The sequence below is a fragment of the Symphalangus syndactylus genome, chromosome 19 (genome assembly GCF_028878055.3).
Source record: "Symphalangus syndactylus isolate Jambi chromosome 19, NHGRI_mSymSyn1-v2.1_pri, whole genome shotgun sequence".
NCBI lineage: Eukaryota > Metazoa > Chordata > Mammalia > Primates > Hylobatidae > Symphalangus > Symphalangus syndactylus.
The window spans coordinates 71,229,773-71,247,555 of NC_072434.2; the positions used below are offsets into that span (position 1 = coordinate 71,229,773).

At 47.2% G+C, this 17,783-nt stretch overlaps 1 protein-coding gene across 2 annotated transcripts in view; it reads right to left on the bottom strand.

The window, feature by feature from the left end:
* The window catches only part of ITPKB (inositol-trisphosphate 3-kinase B), a 128,705-nt gene that overhangs the window by 75,512 nt on the left and 35,410 nt on the right, over window positions 1–17,783 (bottom strand). The gene's annotated exons all lie outside the window — the stretch shown is intronic.

Here is a 17,783-nt window from a genome sequence, read left to right on the forward strand (position 1 = left end):
AGTGGAAAAATTTCCTGGGGTTCACTGAGATACCATTATTAGATTGGGGTCCCCAGGAGCATTTCTTGTTAAGTGCCAAGTCCAGAGTTTGGCCTTTGGGGAAATGGGGGAAATTCAAAAGGATCAAACCCCCCAAACTCCCTTTAGCTCAGTGGGAAAAACCCAAAGCTCCTGCACTGCCTCTGTGCGTCCTCTGGGGCCCTGAACCTGCGTCAGCCTGCGGTGTAACGTGCCCTCCATCCCAGCACAGACATAACACAACATAAAACTCATTAAAGACCAGAGGACTCTGTACCTATCTGGCACTAAAAGGAGATCTCCTGCCACGTCTCCCATCTAGGATTCTTTTGTGAAAGATCACGTGTAGCTGTGCACAATGTCGAAGAAGGACATCCCAAAGGGTTCGGGTGTGTGTCCAAATTTCCTAAGGCTTGTCCTGGGGTGCCAAGTGCGCACGTGCCACCGTGCCCTGGGGGCCACATATGGCTGACTTATCTGGCAATGGGAGGGGATAGAGCAGAACTGGAGGTAGAGAAAAACATGCAAGGAGAGTGAGTTATTGCCAAGAGGATTTGACTGCGCTGTGACAACAGAAGTCCCCTGGGTCTTCAAGCCTCTGGCTGGGATGCTATAATCTGGAACCTCCAGGGAGTGACATCACCATGTGCTGGCAGGGACCAATGCCCTGCCTCTAATGTGGCACAAGTCATTTGCTGCCTTGGGTCTCTAGTACTGTATATTTGTAGTCAGTGAGCAAAAAGGAATATTTAAAAAAGGAATCTTTCTATAGCGTCATTTACACTTGGGCCAAAATAAGATCAGAGTGGAACAAAATAAACTCTGGTCAAGAAGGGAAGGCAGAAATAGTGCAGAATGCTGCCAAATATTTCCACCATGAGATATAGAACTGCAAATTATTCATAAGAGAGCTCTTCAAAGTCATGAGTCTATGCCTTCCATCCTCGGATGAAAACAAAAATCTCACCCACTGTCTACAATGAAACAACCGAAAGTGGGCCTCAAAGGGGAACACTAGGATTTGGAGTCTTCTATGCCATCTGCCCTGCCACATCACACCCTGATCCCTTGTTTCCAGCCTCCAGCTCAGAGGCCAACATAGGAACAGCCTCTACCCTCTGTCCCTGGAACAGCTTTTTCCACTGAGACCAAGGGTGCTGCCCGCTGTAAAGGAACATGAATGAGCTCAGAAACCACATCTGCTTTTGCACTTGTCAACTTGAGGCTGGCAAAACTGAGGGGTTCCATGAAACTGCAGCCCCAGCAGTTCCAGCACTGTAGGGAACACTTACCTAGAGACACAGTGCCCTCCTGCCCTCCTGTGGCCTTGCTTGGCACAGAGGGGGCCACACAGATACCAGCTGTGGATCTCTAGCTGGGCAGCATCGCCATTGCTCCTCATTGTCAAGAGGCCTTTTGTGTGTGGCTCTCTACTCAAGACCACAGGGATGGAGGTAAAAAGATTAAAAAGATACTGCTTCCCAGTTTCCTCAAGGAGCTCACCAACTCCCCCAGGCATCTGGGGAGAAGGAAAGAGCAGCTCCTACAACCTCAAGAGTCTTTGCCAGGACCAGCCAAGGGAGTCTCTGTAACAACTATTTTTAAAAAGAAACAGGAAAAAGCTCCCAATTGCCCTAAGTTTTCCTTAGGATAAATACACCCAAAGTAGAAGCCATACCAAGTCTCAGGCCTTCTGGCAAGAAAAAACAAATGGGCTTAGGCCTTCTGATACGGTTCACACTTCTGATAGGGTTCAGCGATGATTAAGCCCCTATGAAATGGCAAATAGTGACATTATCATACAAGAGATCCCTGCAGCCCTGGAGGGTTCCAGAAAAGAGCATAGCCTTTTTAAACTGCAGCCCCCTGTATATGGCAGGTACCATGCTGGCCCTGGAAATTCAAAGACGAATTAGACAACATCCCCCGGGGAGCTGTTTTGCAGAGCTGTTCCGGGAAACTCAGAATGTAACCACCCCGACTCCTAACTGCCCCCCATCAGGATTGTCTCGTGTGTTCAGGGTCCCACAGAACCCAAGCCAAGAGTCACCCCCACTCTGTATCTTTGGCATTAGATAATAATGAGGGCCAAGAGGAGAGGACAGAAAAGGAGGTCCTCCATCTGCAAAGCAACCCTTGACAGCAGCAGCCCAGCTGCTCGGGGCCACTGCCCAAAATGCTAATGAAGCCAGTCACAATTAGCAGGCTACTCAGGGGCTGCCCAGACCACAGAGCTGCTGCCACAGTCAGCTGTGCCAGAATAGCCTGATGGGTCCCAGGCAGAGCTTTTGTGCTAGAACTTTCTCCTTCCCCTTCACCTGGCATTTGGAATCCCACCAACAATCTTTGTACCCTTCTCTCTGCCTGACCCACAAAACCACCCAAGGACACTGGTAGGACTCTCATTGATAAAGTCAAAGACAGATGGGTAGGGATAGGGATGGGAATTGGGAGAAGACTCCAGAAAAAATGATTTCGACTCTTTTTGCTCCCATTACCAACCACTCCATTCCCCCCCCCCAACAAACAAGTGCTTCCCCACTTTACTGACATCTGGATTCCACTGGCTAGTTCCACTAGCTTGGGAGCAAGTTTGCCCTCCGACCTCTTTAGGGTATTCAGCAGATGGTGATCAACACAGCCCTCTCCAAGGAGAGACGTTTAGCTTTATGAAAATTCCTAAAGAAAGCCACTGGGATATGTTTTCGTGCCAAGACATCTGACAACTGGCCTATTTTTAAAGTTCCAACCAATAATCTCTCAAAAGCACTCTACCCACAGACAAAGGGGCAATGACAAAAAAAGTAATGAGGCCAGTATTACGTTTTTGTTTTTCAAACAAGCCAGAATTTACCCATCCAAATAAATAATACTCTCTTCAAAGGCTACCCCCTTAGAAGGCTCCGTGCTGATTCCACTGGGGCTGTGTTTTCTCAGAACATTTTTGGAAAGTCCTGTTGTGGAACAGCCTTTGTTTCCCAGAGAGTGTCCAGGATAAAGTTAATAAGCATCCAACCAGCAGCCGCTACTGCGGGCCAGGTACTGTGGTAGGCCCAGGGAAGGGGAATCCTATAGGTAAATACAACAAGGTCTCTCCCTAGCAAGATGCTCACTATCTGGGTGGAGAAAGGAGGAGAAGGTTTTTGTGGGTTTTTTTCCTTTGTTGGAAGGTTTTATTTGTGTGTGTGTGTGTGTGTGTGTGTGCATGCATATGTGTTTGTGTAAAAAGTTCAGAGGTACATGTACAGGTCACATAGGTAAACTTGTGTCGTGAGGGTTTGTTTTACAGATTATTTCATCACCCAGGTATTAAGCCTAGTACCCATTAGTTATTTCTCCTGATCCTCTCTCCTCCTACCCTCCACCCTCCAAAAGGCCCCAGTATCTGTTGTTCCCCTCTATGTGTCCATGTGTTCTCATTATTTAGCTCCCACTTATAATAACATGCAGTATTTGGTTTTCGGTTCCTGTGCTGGTTTGCTGAGGAGAATGGCCTCCAGCTCCAACCATGTTCCTGCAAAGGACATGATCTCATTCCTTTCTATGGCTGCGTAGTGTTCAATGGTGTATATGTACCACATTTTCTTTATCCAGTCTACCACTGATGGGCATTTGGGTTGATTCCATGTCTTTGCCATTATGGAATAGTGCTGCAATGAACATACATATGCATGTGTCTTCATAATAGAATGATTTATATTCTTTTGAGTATATACCCAGTAGTGAGACTGCTGGATTGAATGGTATTTCTGTCTTTAGGTCTTTGAGGAATCGCCAAAGTCTTCCACAGTGGTTGAAATAATTTGCACTCCCACCAACAGTGTATAAACGTTTCTTTAAGGAAGAGAGGGTGTTTTGAACACATACCATAAGCCAGGCACCGGGCAACAGTTTTTGACGTTACATTTAATATGGACCCCAAAATCCTCTTAGATGTAGACTAAACCAGGCTCAGAAAAGTTAAAGTGACCTAGCCAAAGTCACACAACAAAGAAATTATGAGACTGGTCCTGATCTGGGGCTGTCAGGCTCCCAAACTGGTCCTCTCACCCCCACAGCACTCTGCAGTAAACACACTCTCCAGGGCAGGAGGCTGAGGCAGGATAACTCACTCCTCCTACGTCAAGCACTCACCTCCTGTTTACCCTTTCATCAAGAAGCTCTGACAAGCCAGTGGGCAGGGAGAGTTTCTTCAGATATAAAACAGGACTTTTCATAACCCTAGTATTTACGTCAACTAAGAAGGACAGACACTCAGACACAGTCGCACACACTTCACTCACACAGAGGACCGTCGATTCAATGTGTCCACCTACCTCACAAGCAGGCAGGGAAATCAGGCCTGCATCTCAACACGTCAAAACTAGTTTCCTGCAATAGCCAAAAGGTGGAAGCAAGCCAAGTGCCATCGGCAGATGACTGGATAAACAAAATGTGATATAGACACAAAATGGATTATCATTCAGCCTTAAAAGGGAAGGAAATTCTGACACATGCTACAACAGGGATGATGAACACATTATGCTCCATGAAATAAGCCAGACACAAAAGGACAAATGTTGTATGACTCCACTTATCCCAAGTACCGAAAATAGGCAAATTCACAAAGACAGAAAAGTAGATTAATGGTTGTAGGGGCCTAGGAGACAGGGGAGAGGGATTATTTAATGGGTAGAGTTTCAGTTTGAGAAAATGAAAAAGTTCTAGAGATGGATGATGGTGATGGCTGGTGACAGAGTGAATGGATGTAATGCCACTGAACTGTGCACTTGAAACGGTTAAAATGCTGAATTTTATGTTATGTACACTTTGCCACATTTAAAAAAAAAACCTCGTTTTTTTTCTCTTTGGAAATATGGATGTATAATCTCTTCCTCAAACAAACTCTGGGCACATGCATATGACCAGTGTCTTCTATTCTCTTCCCAGCCTCAGCTCATGAGGCTTCGGATGACAGAGGCAGGAGCCGTGCTGGGGTGGGGCCTGGCTTGGGGGGGCTCTGCACGCACAGTAAGCAGGCATTCTAAAATCGGCCCCAGAAAATCCCCTGAATGCAGCACAGAACGCCTTAGACCAGCCTGAGTCAACAGCAGGAAGGGGAGGGCCTAGAATGAGCAGCCGCATCCCCTCCCCTGAAATTTGCAAAACAGTATTTTGGCTAGTGCATTTGGCCCAATATAGAGCAGAGCAAAAAATTTTTATGGAGGAACAATGAAAATAGACTGCTAGTCCTAAGACTGAGGTCTTTAAGAAAACTTCATTCTCTGACCCATTTCAACTTTCCCTAATAAATAACAATGCTGTAATGCCAAGCAGTCTATCATGCCACCTTAGCAGCTGTGCTCTGCTCCCAAATGTTCTGTTTATGTCTCCCCATCGTGTCATTGTGATGGGTTCAATTTTAAACTACCCCAAGCTAACAGCAAATCCCCCAGAGCTCTGGAAGCAGCTCTGTGTTGCGTGGGCCCTAATCATGAAGGTGGATTCAGTGGTCACCCAGGGCCCACCTGGAGTCTGTAGCACTCTTTCCTCTGGGCTCCCAGGTACCTGCTGAACTCCAAATGGGTGCCTACAAAGGTCCAGTGAAGAAAAGTTAAGAGCCCCAGAAAAACAAAGATAAAACGCCTGGGAGGGAGTCAGTATTTATCAAGGGCCTACTACATGCAAGGTGCCATGTATTTATTTTTCCTGGAGCCTTCGAAACCCTGTAACTTTCAAGTTTTATACATGAGGACATGGAAGAAATTCAGCAATATGTCCAAGGAGCAGAGCTAGGATTCAACTCTAAGTCATCTGACTCCAAAGCTTACACTCTTTCCATTACACTAGGCTGCCTCTCAAAATCATGTAGGTTTTTTTTTTTCCTGGTTCTTGTTTTTTATAATCCTGCTTGCCCGGCTTCTAAACTTCTGCAGCTTTTCCACAGGCCCTCGCCCAACCCAAGTTTCCATTTGGGTAAAAGGAACATCATCCCAGCTGCTATGTCCCAAGTCACATGAAATGGCGAGATGACATTTCATAAGCACAAGTTCAAAAGCCCCTTTAAATAGATAGGAAAGTGGAAATTATTTTTAAGGGGGTAAGCTTCTAAAGAAAGCATTCCCATTCTGCAGCCCTGGACTTCTTAACATAAACCACCAGGTCCAATTCTCACCCTACACTGCCACAGAACAGCTGACACTAAACTTGGGCTCCAAAGCCTCTGTCTTCCTCCAGAGAGCCTGGCAGTCTGTGTAATAAGTGTGCTGGCTATTTCTGAGCCAGCCACTATAAGGGAAAGCCACCCCCAAATCACCACTCAGTTTAGTCCCAAGAATGAGAGCTGAAGGTAGCATGTCACTCAGGGGATTTATTCTTCAAATGTAGAATCGTTAGTGCTCAAAATATAAATACTCAGGTTTGAAGAACATACCAACTTCTTTAAAAAAAGAAAAGGGTAAAAAACTCCCCATGCAACTGTGAATATACTCTCATTTCTCCTTCTCCTCCTTTCCTGACAAGAGCCAACAATCAGCAGACAACAAAATCTCAACATCTGGCTCCTAAGTCCACAGCTTTCAGCTTTTTCCTGGGCCTGGGAACTCTTGCCTCAAACAAATCCCTGATGAGCTCCTTCAAGTGTGATGGTAATAAAGTTCGGCTGCTCAGGGAGCAAGGCAGGCATGTGGGCCGTGGCTTGGGTGCTGCTGTCCTCCAGGGTGGTCCAGAAGCCCTTGAAGGTAGCACATTACAAGAGCCACTTCTGGTCAACTTCAGTGAGCAGACAGCACCCAGCTCTGCTTTCTCAGGAGCAGGACTCCAGTTTCTGTTGGGAATATTGACAGCCAAAAGCTCAGAAGCAGAACACACAAGACACTGAGATGAGATCTCTTCGGGCTTCTGGAAGCAGTCAGACCCTCCACCATGCCCTTCCTTTCCCTAGCTGGTCTAAACTACTGTTGAGCGATGATGGGCAGCTCTTTGCACACAGATATTAGGAAAACCCCTGCCTAAGAGTCACTGCTTTAGAATTTAATTTCTAGACTTTAGGACCACTTCCTATTGGGTCCGTAGAGATCACTGCCTGTCCCCCTACTGACATGTTTTATTGTAAGCAATCTAATTTATGGTGTGCTCAGTATATTCTTCATATACCCAGACACATACAACTGAAAACAAAAGTTTCACACAACAGTACTTACCATTGCTTTGTGCAATGAATGCTGCTATTTTATATTCTACTCTATCATATTCTGTTTTATTAAAATCTATTGGTTGTAACCATCTAAATTGATCCCCATTTGAAGATCACAATCTGTAGTTTTAAAACTGCTGTGGTCATAGGAGCCAGTCCCACGTTTTTGAATTAAAGGCCTGTGCTGACACCATGGGTCAGAGGGAAGGTGATTTGTACCTTATTCCCCTTTCCTGGATAACTCCAGCTTACTCAAAAAGCTCCACATCAACGCTTTTAAAAGAGAATTCAAATGATCCATGCGGCCCCACCCACAATGGGTTCTCACAGCACACCTTATCTTCAAGGATAGCTCTGAAAGAACTCAACTCTGCGTTCACAGAACCATTGCTAATAACCTTTAAGAGGTGTCAGAGGACTAAAGATGGGTAACTATTTGCCTAACATTTTGCCAAATTGGATTCTGGAAGCTTCAGACTGGCAAACATAGGGCTGGATTACCGAACAAGTGATTTGTGAGCATTTACAGGGAAAGACAGAAATCACTAAAAATATACATGAGTTCATTAAGAAAAAGTCTCAACAAACCAATCTCATTTCTTCTTTTGATGCAGGATACAAAATCAGGAAGAATGCCATAAAGAATGTGTTCAGAGTTCACCAAGGTGCATGAAAAGGTAGAAAAAGAAAAATTTGTGTCAAAGTATGGTTGAACAGTTTTGAAGCTGTTAGAACAACTATACCCCTAGAGGCTACTGATAACAGACCCTTAAGAACATTGGAAATTGCTTTTATTAGGACCCTAGAAGGTTCTTTTCTGAGTCTGATCCTAGTCAACCTTACTATCTATGACTTCTTTAATTAGTGATAGCAACATTACCAATTGGTATGGCGTGTCCTCAATAACAACTGATCAACTGATGAACTGGGCACCCACAGAGCACTTTGCAGTTTTATTAGGTACTTTTACACATCTTATCTCATTTGAGTCTCCAAGTCAGGGAGCTAGGTGGTATTATATTCATTTTATAGTAAAGAAACTCAGGCTCAGCCATCAGTGTTTCTCAACCTCAGCAATATGAACATTTTGAACTGGGTAATTCTCTGCTGTCCTGTGCACTGGAGGATGTCGGCAGCATCCCTGGCCTCTACCCACTATGTGCCAGGAGCAGCACCACCCTGACAACTGTGACAACCAAAATGTCTCCAGACATTGCCAAACATCCCCTAATGGCCAAAATCATTCCTGGTTGAAAACCACTGGGTAAATCAAACTTTGATCTGGCTCGATCAAGGTCCACAGTTAAAAAGTTAACCAGGGCAGTATTTGAATTTAGGTCTCCTCATTCTTCCAACTCTTTCAAAAAGCTGGACGGTATTGGGAACCGTGGCTCACGCCTGTAATCCCAGCACTCTGGGAAGCCAAGGTGGGCGGATCACCTGGGGTCAGGAGTTTGAGACCAGCCCATCTCCACCAAAAATACAAAAATTAGCCAGGTGTGGTGATGCACGCCTGTAGTCTCAGCTACTCGGGAGGCTGAGGCAGGAGAATTGCTTGAACCCGGGAGGCGAAGGTTGTAGTGAGCTGAGATTGTGCCACTGCACTCCAGCCTGGGCGACAGAGGGAGACTGTCTCAGTAAGTAAGTAAATAAATAAATAAATAAAAGCTGGGAGGGATAGTGAACAGGATAAACTACAAAAATCAAGAGTCAAAATTATCTTGATTGACATTCTAGGCCAAAACCAATAATAAAAGACTGAAGGTCCACATTTTGGTTTTAAATAAATCAATTGTGCAAAGTGAGACTGGCACTCACGGCATTTTATGGCAGTTAATGTATGGAAGGTTGGGGAAGGGGGTCGGTTAACCTTCAGCCCAGAGAGTGGCAGTCCTGCATGACTCCACAGATGCCAACATAATCTTGGCTGCACTGACAGGTCAAGCAGTCCAGGCATCTCTCACACTCCCACCCAGGCCAGCTGCCCAAGCATTGACCCCTCCATCCTCTCTCTCTTCTCACACCTGCAGCAGACCTGACACTACCTGTGGGGCCTCCCCCTCCCCTAAAGAACGTGGCTTTGCCCCGTCCTCACTCTGTCCTCTGGCAGCCGCAGCAAGAGTCGGTGTGCAGCAGAATTGGAAGACAGATGGCAAGAGGGAAGAGAGGAAGGACAGGAGGGAGAGGACACGGGGGAGAAGACAAGAAGGGAAGTGGAGAAATTATGGTAGGGCCCACAATGTCACTGTGAGCCCCCCAAACCCAGGGGGCAAGACAGTGAGATGAGGGAAAAGAGAGGGAAGGGGGGAGGAGGGGGAGGAAACGGATGCAAGGCCAGCAAAGGGAAGAAGATAAGCAAAAGGCAGAGCAGAGGGAAAAGACTGACTACTCCCAGCCCTCCAATATTCACTTACATGCTTCTTCTTCTTCCATTCAGTTCCTTCCTGCTGCTTGCCCGGGGCACCTGGCTTGGCCCATTACCCACCCATTAATGCCCCTACCTGGGAATCTCTGGAATTCACTATGCTGGATTAAAACCCTGGCTCTACCAGTCACTAGCTGGGTGAATTTAGACCAATTAATCTCACTAAGCCTTAGTTTGCACATCTGTGAAATGGGGATAATAATATCTATCTCACAGTTTTGGTATGGGATTGAGACTTAATTTTAAATATATACACACACATATATACACATACATAGATATAGGGGTGTGTGTGTGTGTGTGTGTGTGTGTATGTATCTCTCTCTCAACACAGATGCTTGGCCCATAAAAGGTGCTCCCTGGTAGCTAGTTTTAGTTATAATGTACATCCCTGGCACGTAGATAGTGACTTATTTTACTATCTTGGACACCGGCTTCCACTTCCGACAAGGCCAAAACTTAGAGATGAAATGGCACATGCCCAGCCCCTGTATTTTCTACTGTTTCCTGAGAACATCACTTCTAGTTGGAGTATTAATTACTAGCTTGGAGCATTACTAGCTGCTGCTATTTCTCAGGGTCCCCTTGAAGACCAAGCAACCGCTAAGATGGCTGGCTTTCTCCACAGAACTCACAGCTGGCACTAGCAATGAGGAAATACACACGCACACACGTACACATACACACAGTCTTTACATCTGGTTAGGGCTCTGGATATTTCCTAAGTGTCTCATAACACTTACTGAGGCTTGAGAATCTCAGAGCTGAGACACTGCAGAGGTGATGTAACCCAGGCCGTCCCGAGGCCTGAGCGTCCTCTGCAGCACCTGACTAGGGGCAGGGGGGTTAGCACAACCTGTCCCCACTCCCAGGAAAAAACCCAGCACACAGATCACACTCAATGATGTCAGCTTCCTACAGGAAGGATAGGTACAGCATCACTAATTAAAAAGAGGTCACAACCACGAAGTTCATTCATCCAGGCCTCTTGGGAACAAATCATATCAACAACCACCAAACAGATTCATGTTAATTTGGAGGTGTTCTTATCTGAGAGCAATAGAATATAGTTCACCAAAGTAGAAACCTGGGCAAGCATCAACTAAATGTTGGTAGGTCCAGGAAGAAATCCACTGATTCAGGCTAGGTGCCTGTCACAACTTGGTTAACCTTTCTGAATCTGTTTCCTTGTCTGAAAGATGAAAGTAGCAATAGTCGTTGTGAGGCGTGATTAAGGCATGATGCATTTAGAGGCACAGTACAGTGTTTGGCAAAGATTCAAGAAACTTTAGGCTCTTTCCCCTTTCTGCACCAATAAACAAATCTGAAAAGATCATGAATACACAGTGCTGCAAAATGAGAAACAGAAGTTCCCCCTTTAGACAAGAGAGCACTGTGATGCAGACACAGCCCCGGCCATCAGCAAGGAAGGCCCTAGTTCCCCTTCTCATCATCCCTGGAGAGATGGGTGTCCAGAGGTCAGGTGAGGGAATCTCTTTGTACGTGATTCTCCAACTCTGCAAACAATGGCTGGCCATTTCTTCTGAGGAATAAGCTGAAATCAAACATACCTGATAGGCGAACTGGGCTTTATGCAGTCCCAAGCACTCTGCTGAGCACTGAAGCCACTTTTCCTCACCATGACTATGGGAGCTAGAGAAGGAAGGCGATTAGTGGTGAAGACACTGGGGACCTGCCCCAGGTGGCATTAGTGAAATAGAAAATTCTCCAGGGTCCTCTGCACCAACCCAGAACTCTCCACATAAGAGCTGCCCTAGGAACACCACAGTTCTGTGGCCTGCCCTGGCAGACGTGCCCTCACATCTGGGTGATAAGAGGTCTCCAAGAGGAGCCAAAACCTCTGGGGGCAGCCCTGGTCACAGCCACAACTGGCTGCCCACAGGCTGGGAGCCACTCAACTCAGAGGCAGGGTCCTATGCACTGCACTCTCCAGACAGATGGAAGGACACTCCCCCCGGGGCAGAACAGCACTGTAGGCTGAAGGACAGCTTTGAATTTGTCTGCCCAACCGGTTCAAATCTTGTTTTCTGTCCCCTAAATGTCACCAGTGTAACTGTCAAGGGGCCAAGGGGAATCACCCAAATTGGACAGCACCTTCAGGGCAGAAGCTCTGTTTTATTTATCTTTTGTTTCCACAGCACCTAGCCTACTGCCTGGCATAGAGTGGATATTCAGGAAACTTCTGTTCATGTGAAAGATGAGAAAGGTCACAGACTCCTTAAGATCCCTAAAGCAGCTACGACAGCTCATTTCTGGACTCAGCAGAGCTGACCTTAGAGGCCAGAAGGGCAGGGCTAGGGATGCTGACTGCTAGGGGGATGAGAAACCTCTCTTAAATCAGAGTATGGAGGTGCTGGGCCAATTAGCGGAGGACCAACCTTTCAGAATCGTAAGACTGGAAAGTGTGTGCCTTCACATTTCATTTTGCCTCTCCCCAGACTAAACCAACTAAACCATCTCTGGAAAAGACAGAGACCAAGGTCACAGGTGTTGTTCATTTATATATGAATGAGGCGTTACTAAGTCATCAGAGGCTGGAGAAAAATGGAACACTCTTTTCCCCAGGTTGCCAACCTCAAAGTTAGGTAACTATTGGCAGAGGTCAGACTAGGAAGAGGACAGGCATGATCTGCAGGAGGTTATGGAAAGCAGCATCCCAGATGGGGCAGCCCTCCCTACTCCAGGCCACGGGGCTAGAGCTCAGCTCTGGACCTGACCTCTCATTCTGTCCTGCTGACTGCATAGTCACAGATCTGCTGATAGTTTCCAGACAGGACTAGCTCTGCTACCCTGGTCATATCTCACGCTGGTACCCTCTCCAACCTGTTGCACCTATTTGCTTAAAATTAAGAGGGCTGAGCTGGGCAGTGCAAGAAAGAACTCACCTGGAAACTCTACCAACTGCTGGGAAGGACACAGGGAAGAGCTGGCAGGCAGGAACAATGCCTTAAGTTTTCCCCAGGTTCCTTGAACTCTCCACGGCCCTCTGGCCTCCTCTAACCCCCACTACCTCTCATAAGGAAGCAGCCCTGGCTTTCTAGTATGCTGATAATAAGGTCCTATCAGGCCAACTGAGAAAAGTCTCATCTAGAAGGAAAGTACTCAGTGCGCTATCTGTTCTGTAGGAAGGCTGAAGGCAATGCCTCCTGGTCACAGCAGCAATGCTATAGAGAAAGGAAAGGTGCGAGAGCAGGACACAGACTGCTCTGGCTGCGTACCTGGAGGATGATCTCTGAGGATCTCTGCACCGCCAAGCACCCTCTGGGCTGCTGATAACACTGTCAGATTCCCCAGTGCGTGAGCCTATACTACAGCAGTGTAGACCACAGCAGTTAAGAGCCCGACAGTGCAGCCAGGCAGGTCTGGGCTCTGAAGAACTGTGTTCACATACTAGAATTTTCTCGGACAACTGAGAAGTCATTTAACACCTCTGGGGTCTCAGTTTCCTCATCTGCAAAATAGATATATTAATAGCACTTACCTCACAGGGTCAGTAGGAGGATTAAATAAGCCAAAATATTCAAACCACTTAGAACAATGCCTGGAGCATATTAAGCATTCAATGAATGTTAGTCAGTATCATCTTTACTGTCAGCTGTTTGAGAATAGTCCTTTCTGGGATATTCTTCATAGCACCCAGTACAGCAGAGCTTCATTAATTTAAAAAAAGAAAGAAAGAAAGCAAAACAAACACTAAGCTATTGTATTAGGGTTCTCTGGAAGGACAGAACTAATAGGATAGAAAATATATAAAGGGGAGTTTATTAAGTATTAACTCACATGATCAGGTCCCACAATAGGCTGTCTGCAAGCTGAGGTGCAAGGAGAACTGGTCCAAGTCCCAAAACTGAAGAACTTTAGAGTCTGATGTTCAGGGGCAGGAAGGATCCAGCACGGGAGAAAGATGTAGGCCGGGAGACTTGGCCAGTCTAGTCTTTTCACGTTTTTCTGCCTGCTTTATTTCCTATCTGCACTGGCAGCTAATTAGATGGTGCCCACCCAGATTAAAGGGTGGGTCTGCCTTTCCCAGTCCACTGACTCAAATGTTAATCTCCTTTGGTAACACCCTCACAGACACACCCAGCATCAATACTTTGCAACTGGCCGGACGCGGTGGCTTATGCCTGTAATCCCAGCACTTTGGGAGGCCAAGGCAGGCGGATCATGAGGTCGGGAGATCGAGACCATCCTGGCCAACATGGTGAAACCCCATCTCTACTAAAATACAAAAAATTAGCCAGGCATGGTGGGATACACCTGTAGTCCCACCTACTCAGGAGGCTGAAACAGGGGAATCACTTGAATCCGGGAGGCGGAGATTACAGTGAGCCCAGATCACGCCACGGCACTCCAGCCTGGCAACAGAGCGAGACTCCGTCAAAAAAAAAAAAAAAAAACACAGAACTTTGCAAGCTTAAATCCAATCAAGTTGACACTCAGTATTAACCATCATCACAGCTATTAATACGATTTAATATATATGCAAGGCGCTTTATGCACATTGCTCAGTTCCCACATAAACCCAATGCCAAAAGTGTTTTCACAGAAAATACCTTGCCTAGAATAATATTAGTGATTGGCCAGGCTAGGATTGAAACTCAGGCTCTGACTCCAGAGCCTGCTTCTTCCTCCCAAAGGCTACACTGCCTGCCTGCAGAACACCACCTTCTGAGCCCCTCTACCCTTATCAGAAAGAGAAGGGAGTGGGGGCCCAAACAAAATTCAAGCAAGAGAGGAAGAGAACACAAAAAGAGATGCTGGGAAGTTCAGAAGAAATTCACCACCTTGTCAAGGCCTGTGTCTTTTTCTGGATCTGGGTTTGTCATCATTTGCAGCTTTTGCTTTGACTCTGGATGTTAGATTACATAGAGCACTACATGGAGCACACGGTGCCTTCAATGAGAAACCAGCAACCAGTCAGTCTGAAACTGTTTCTACAGACATGGACAAGACTTCTCACAATGTCCCAGCTACCCAAGGACACTGATTCTTCATGCTAACACACCTCCAGGAACTTCAAATGCTTTTGGCACTCTGACCAGAAGCTAGCCACGCAGGGTCTGTGTGAGCTGCAGCAAGGCTCTCTGCTATATAAGCTCAGAACTCCTGCTTTTGGAAGAAGTATCATTTCAACAGAACAGAAAGTGACACCCCAACAGGAGAATTCCTACAAATTCTAACTGTGCTAACATCTTCCTAACAACAGTCCTACTTAATAACTTCACTTTGGTCGGGCGCGGTGGCTCATGCCTGTAATCCCAGCACTTTGGGAGGCCGAGGCGGGTGGATCACGAGGTCAGGAGATCGAGACCATCCTGGCTAACACGGTGAAACCCCGTCTCTACTAAAAATACAAAAAATTAGCCGGGCGTGGTGGTGGGCGCCTATAATCCCAGCTACTCGGGAGGCTGAGGCAAGAGAATGGCGTGAACCTGGGAGGCGGAGCTTGCAGTGAGCCGAGATGGCGCCACTGCAGTCCGGCCTGGGCGAAAAGAGTGAGACTCCGTCTCAAAACAAAACAAAACAAAAAAACTTCTCTTTACCCATTTTCTCCAAGGACTTAATCTCTTAAGCTCCACAGAGCCATGGAGACGCACATAGCAAACTGTCAGCACACAGGGAGTAGGAGGGGTGGGACAGTCTTCCTGAATTCTGCTACTGACTGCGCCTGAAATGAGTACACACACTTCAGGGACGCTCATTAACCCACCCAGTTGTGACTGCAGATGTCATGATGACTGAATCCTTCTGACTCCTTGTCAGCATCAGCACTCCTTAATTCTGCAGAATAACTGGTACAAAATAGCCATTTCCTGCTCACTCACGGCTCCCTTAACAGAAAACTCCCTCCTCCTTCCTCCCGTAAGTCCCATGCACACACAGAGAGGGAATCAGAAAAGGCAGGAAATGCTTGCCTAAGACCAGAGAAAATGCCAGGGAAGAGAGAGACAAGAAAATTCCACCAGGTCTATGTTGAGCAGGGAAATGATTCCCCCAAGAGAAAAGTTCAACTTGGCCCGGCACGGTGGCTCACGCCTGTAATCCCACCACTTTGGGAGGCCCAGGTGAGTGGATCACTTGAGGTCTAGAGTTCAAGACCAGCCTGACCAACATGGCGAAACCCCGTCTCTACTAAAAAATACAAAAATTAGCCAGGTGTGGTGGTGGGCGCCTATAATCCCAGCTACTCGGGAGACTGAGGCAGGAAGAATTGCTTGAACCCGGGAGGCGGAAGTTGCAGTGAGCCGACATTAGGCCACTACACTCCAGCCTGGGCGACACAGTGAGACTCCCTCTCGAAAAAAAAAAAAGGGAAAGTTCAACTTGACGGCTATCCCTATTTCATCATGGTGAGGTACAGAAAAAGGATTCCCTTCTGCAGGGCTGCCTGTCCTCTTCTGATGACCTCATTGTGACTATCTGGTTACAAAGGCAGGCAACAACTGGCACTAGGCCTAGAGAGAGATGACCAAAGTTGACTACGCTCGCACAGTAAAGGACTAGATTTAATCCAATCATTCGGCTCCAAGAAATGCACGAAATACAACTACTGGTATTCTCTTTATTCGGCAGATGGTAATGAAGACCCACTGGGAGGGTGCCTTCCCATTCTGTCAGTCTAGGACCTGAGTGGAGTCCCAACCGGGAAGCCTGGGGCAGTGTGCTAAACCAGTAGCCAACAGATACTGCATTCCAATAGTGGCTTCTTGGTCCCCTGGCATTTTTTGTGCTTACCTTTAACTGTTCCTTGCCTAAGCTCCCTCCAACCTCAAGGAACTAAGAGAATTTCATTCCTTTCTAATTAAATATTTTTTCCTCCAGTAGATAATCCACACTGACCCTATCGAGGGAAAATCTGAGCTGGTGTAACTGCAGGAGGTGGTTTATTTTCATAACAGTAAAATATCTAAACCAAATATGCCCTGTGTTTCAGCAGCTTAAACACTGAGGTCTGACAAGAACCCGAGATTCCACTTTGCCTGCCAAGGGCTAAGTGTGTATGCTGAAGCGAGAGAAAGTGATTATAAGGAAAAATGAGGAATGTCTGAGTGGGTGAAGGAAAAAAAAGTGCAAGATATTACTAAAAAAACCTGATTGCACACACAGTCCTATCCCCTGTGCAGGAGAAAGACCAAGTGCCAGCACCCTGGGTGTGAAAGCCAGCACCAAGGGACCCGGGCAACCAGGCCTGCTCCATTTCTCGCTCGACTTGTTTACAATGAACGGACGGCGCCGGAGTCCCTCCGCCCTCAGCTCAGGCCCGGTTCCCACCGCCCGACGCTCGCTGGCCGAGGCGGGGACGCCCCGCGGGGATTTCGGGCAGGGCCGTGGAGTAGGGCCTGCTCTACAGGGGGCTTTTCCTCGCCGCGGTTTCTTCCCCTGTCGCTCCCCGGCCCCCACCTCCTCTCTCCTCCAGCGCGCGCCCTGCCCGCCGCCCACGCGCGGAAGCCCGCGGCCGGGGAGGGGGCGCCGTCTCCCGGCATGCTCGGCTGCGGTGCCGGTCACGTGACGGGGAGGTGGCCGCCCCTGTAGCCTTCGCTAGCGGCTTCGCCAGCGCCAGCGGGCCCGCAGCAGAGGCCGCAGCGGGGCTTGAAATGCTGTGCTGCACGCCTGGCTTGCGCCCCCCGAGGCGGGAAAGGCAAGGGGACTGCTGTTGCTGCTTACGAGAAGAATCTCAGCGCTGCTGGCCGCCAGCTCCCGGCTTGGGAGGAAGGATGTGTTTCAGTCTGGGTTTCCTGATTTGTAAAATGGGTTTACTTTTTGTAGGGTTGAACTGTAGGTCAGCAGGCTCCCAAATCCTGTCTTTCCTTGTCCCCCTCACCCCCAAGGGTAACAACTTTTAATTTTGTTCAAGAGCTAATTAAAAAAAAAAAATCTTCATTTCTTTGGATGACACTGCCCAACTGCACGGTCAGCTTGCAGAGCCTAGCGGTTCTGCCCGAAACCTATCCGCCCAAGGCTTTTATTTTCCTGGATCTCAAACAGTGGGAGGGCCGGACTCTAAATACTATTTGTTTAGACCCCTGAACATTTTTGATAATTCAATCTTAGCCGAATTCCATTTACCTTTACTGTATGAAAAAAGGGTGACTGCGAAACTAAGAGTATAAACATTAATAGTACAAGCACTTCAGAAAAATGTTT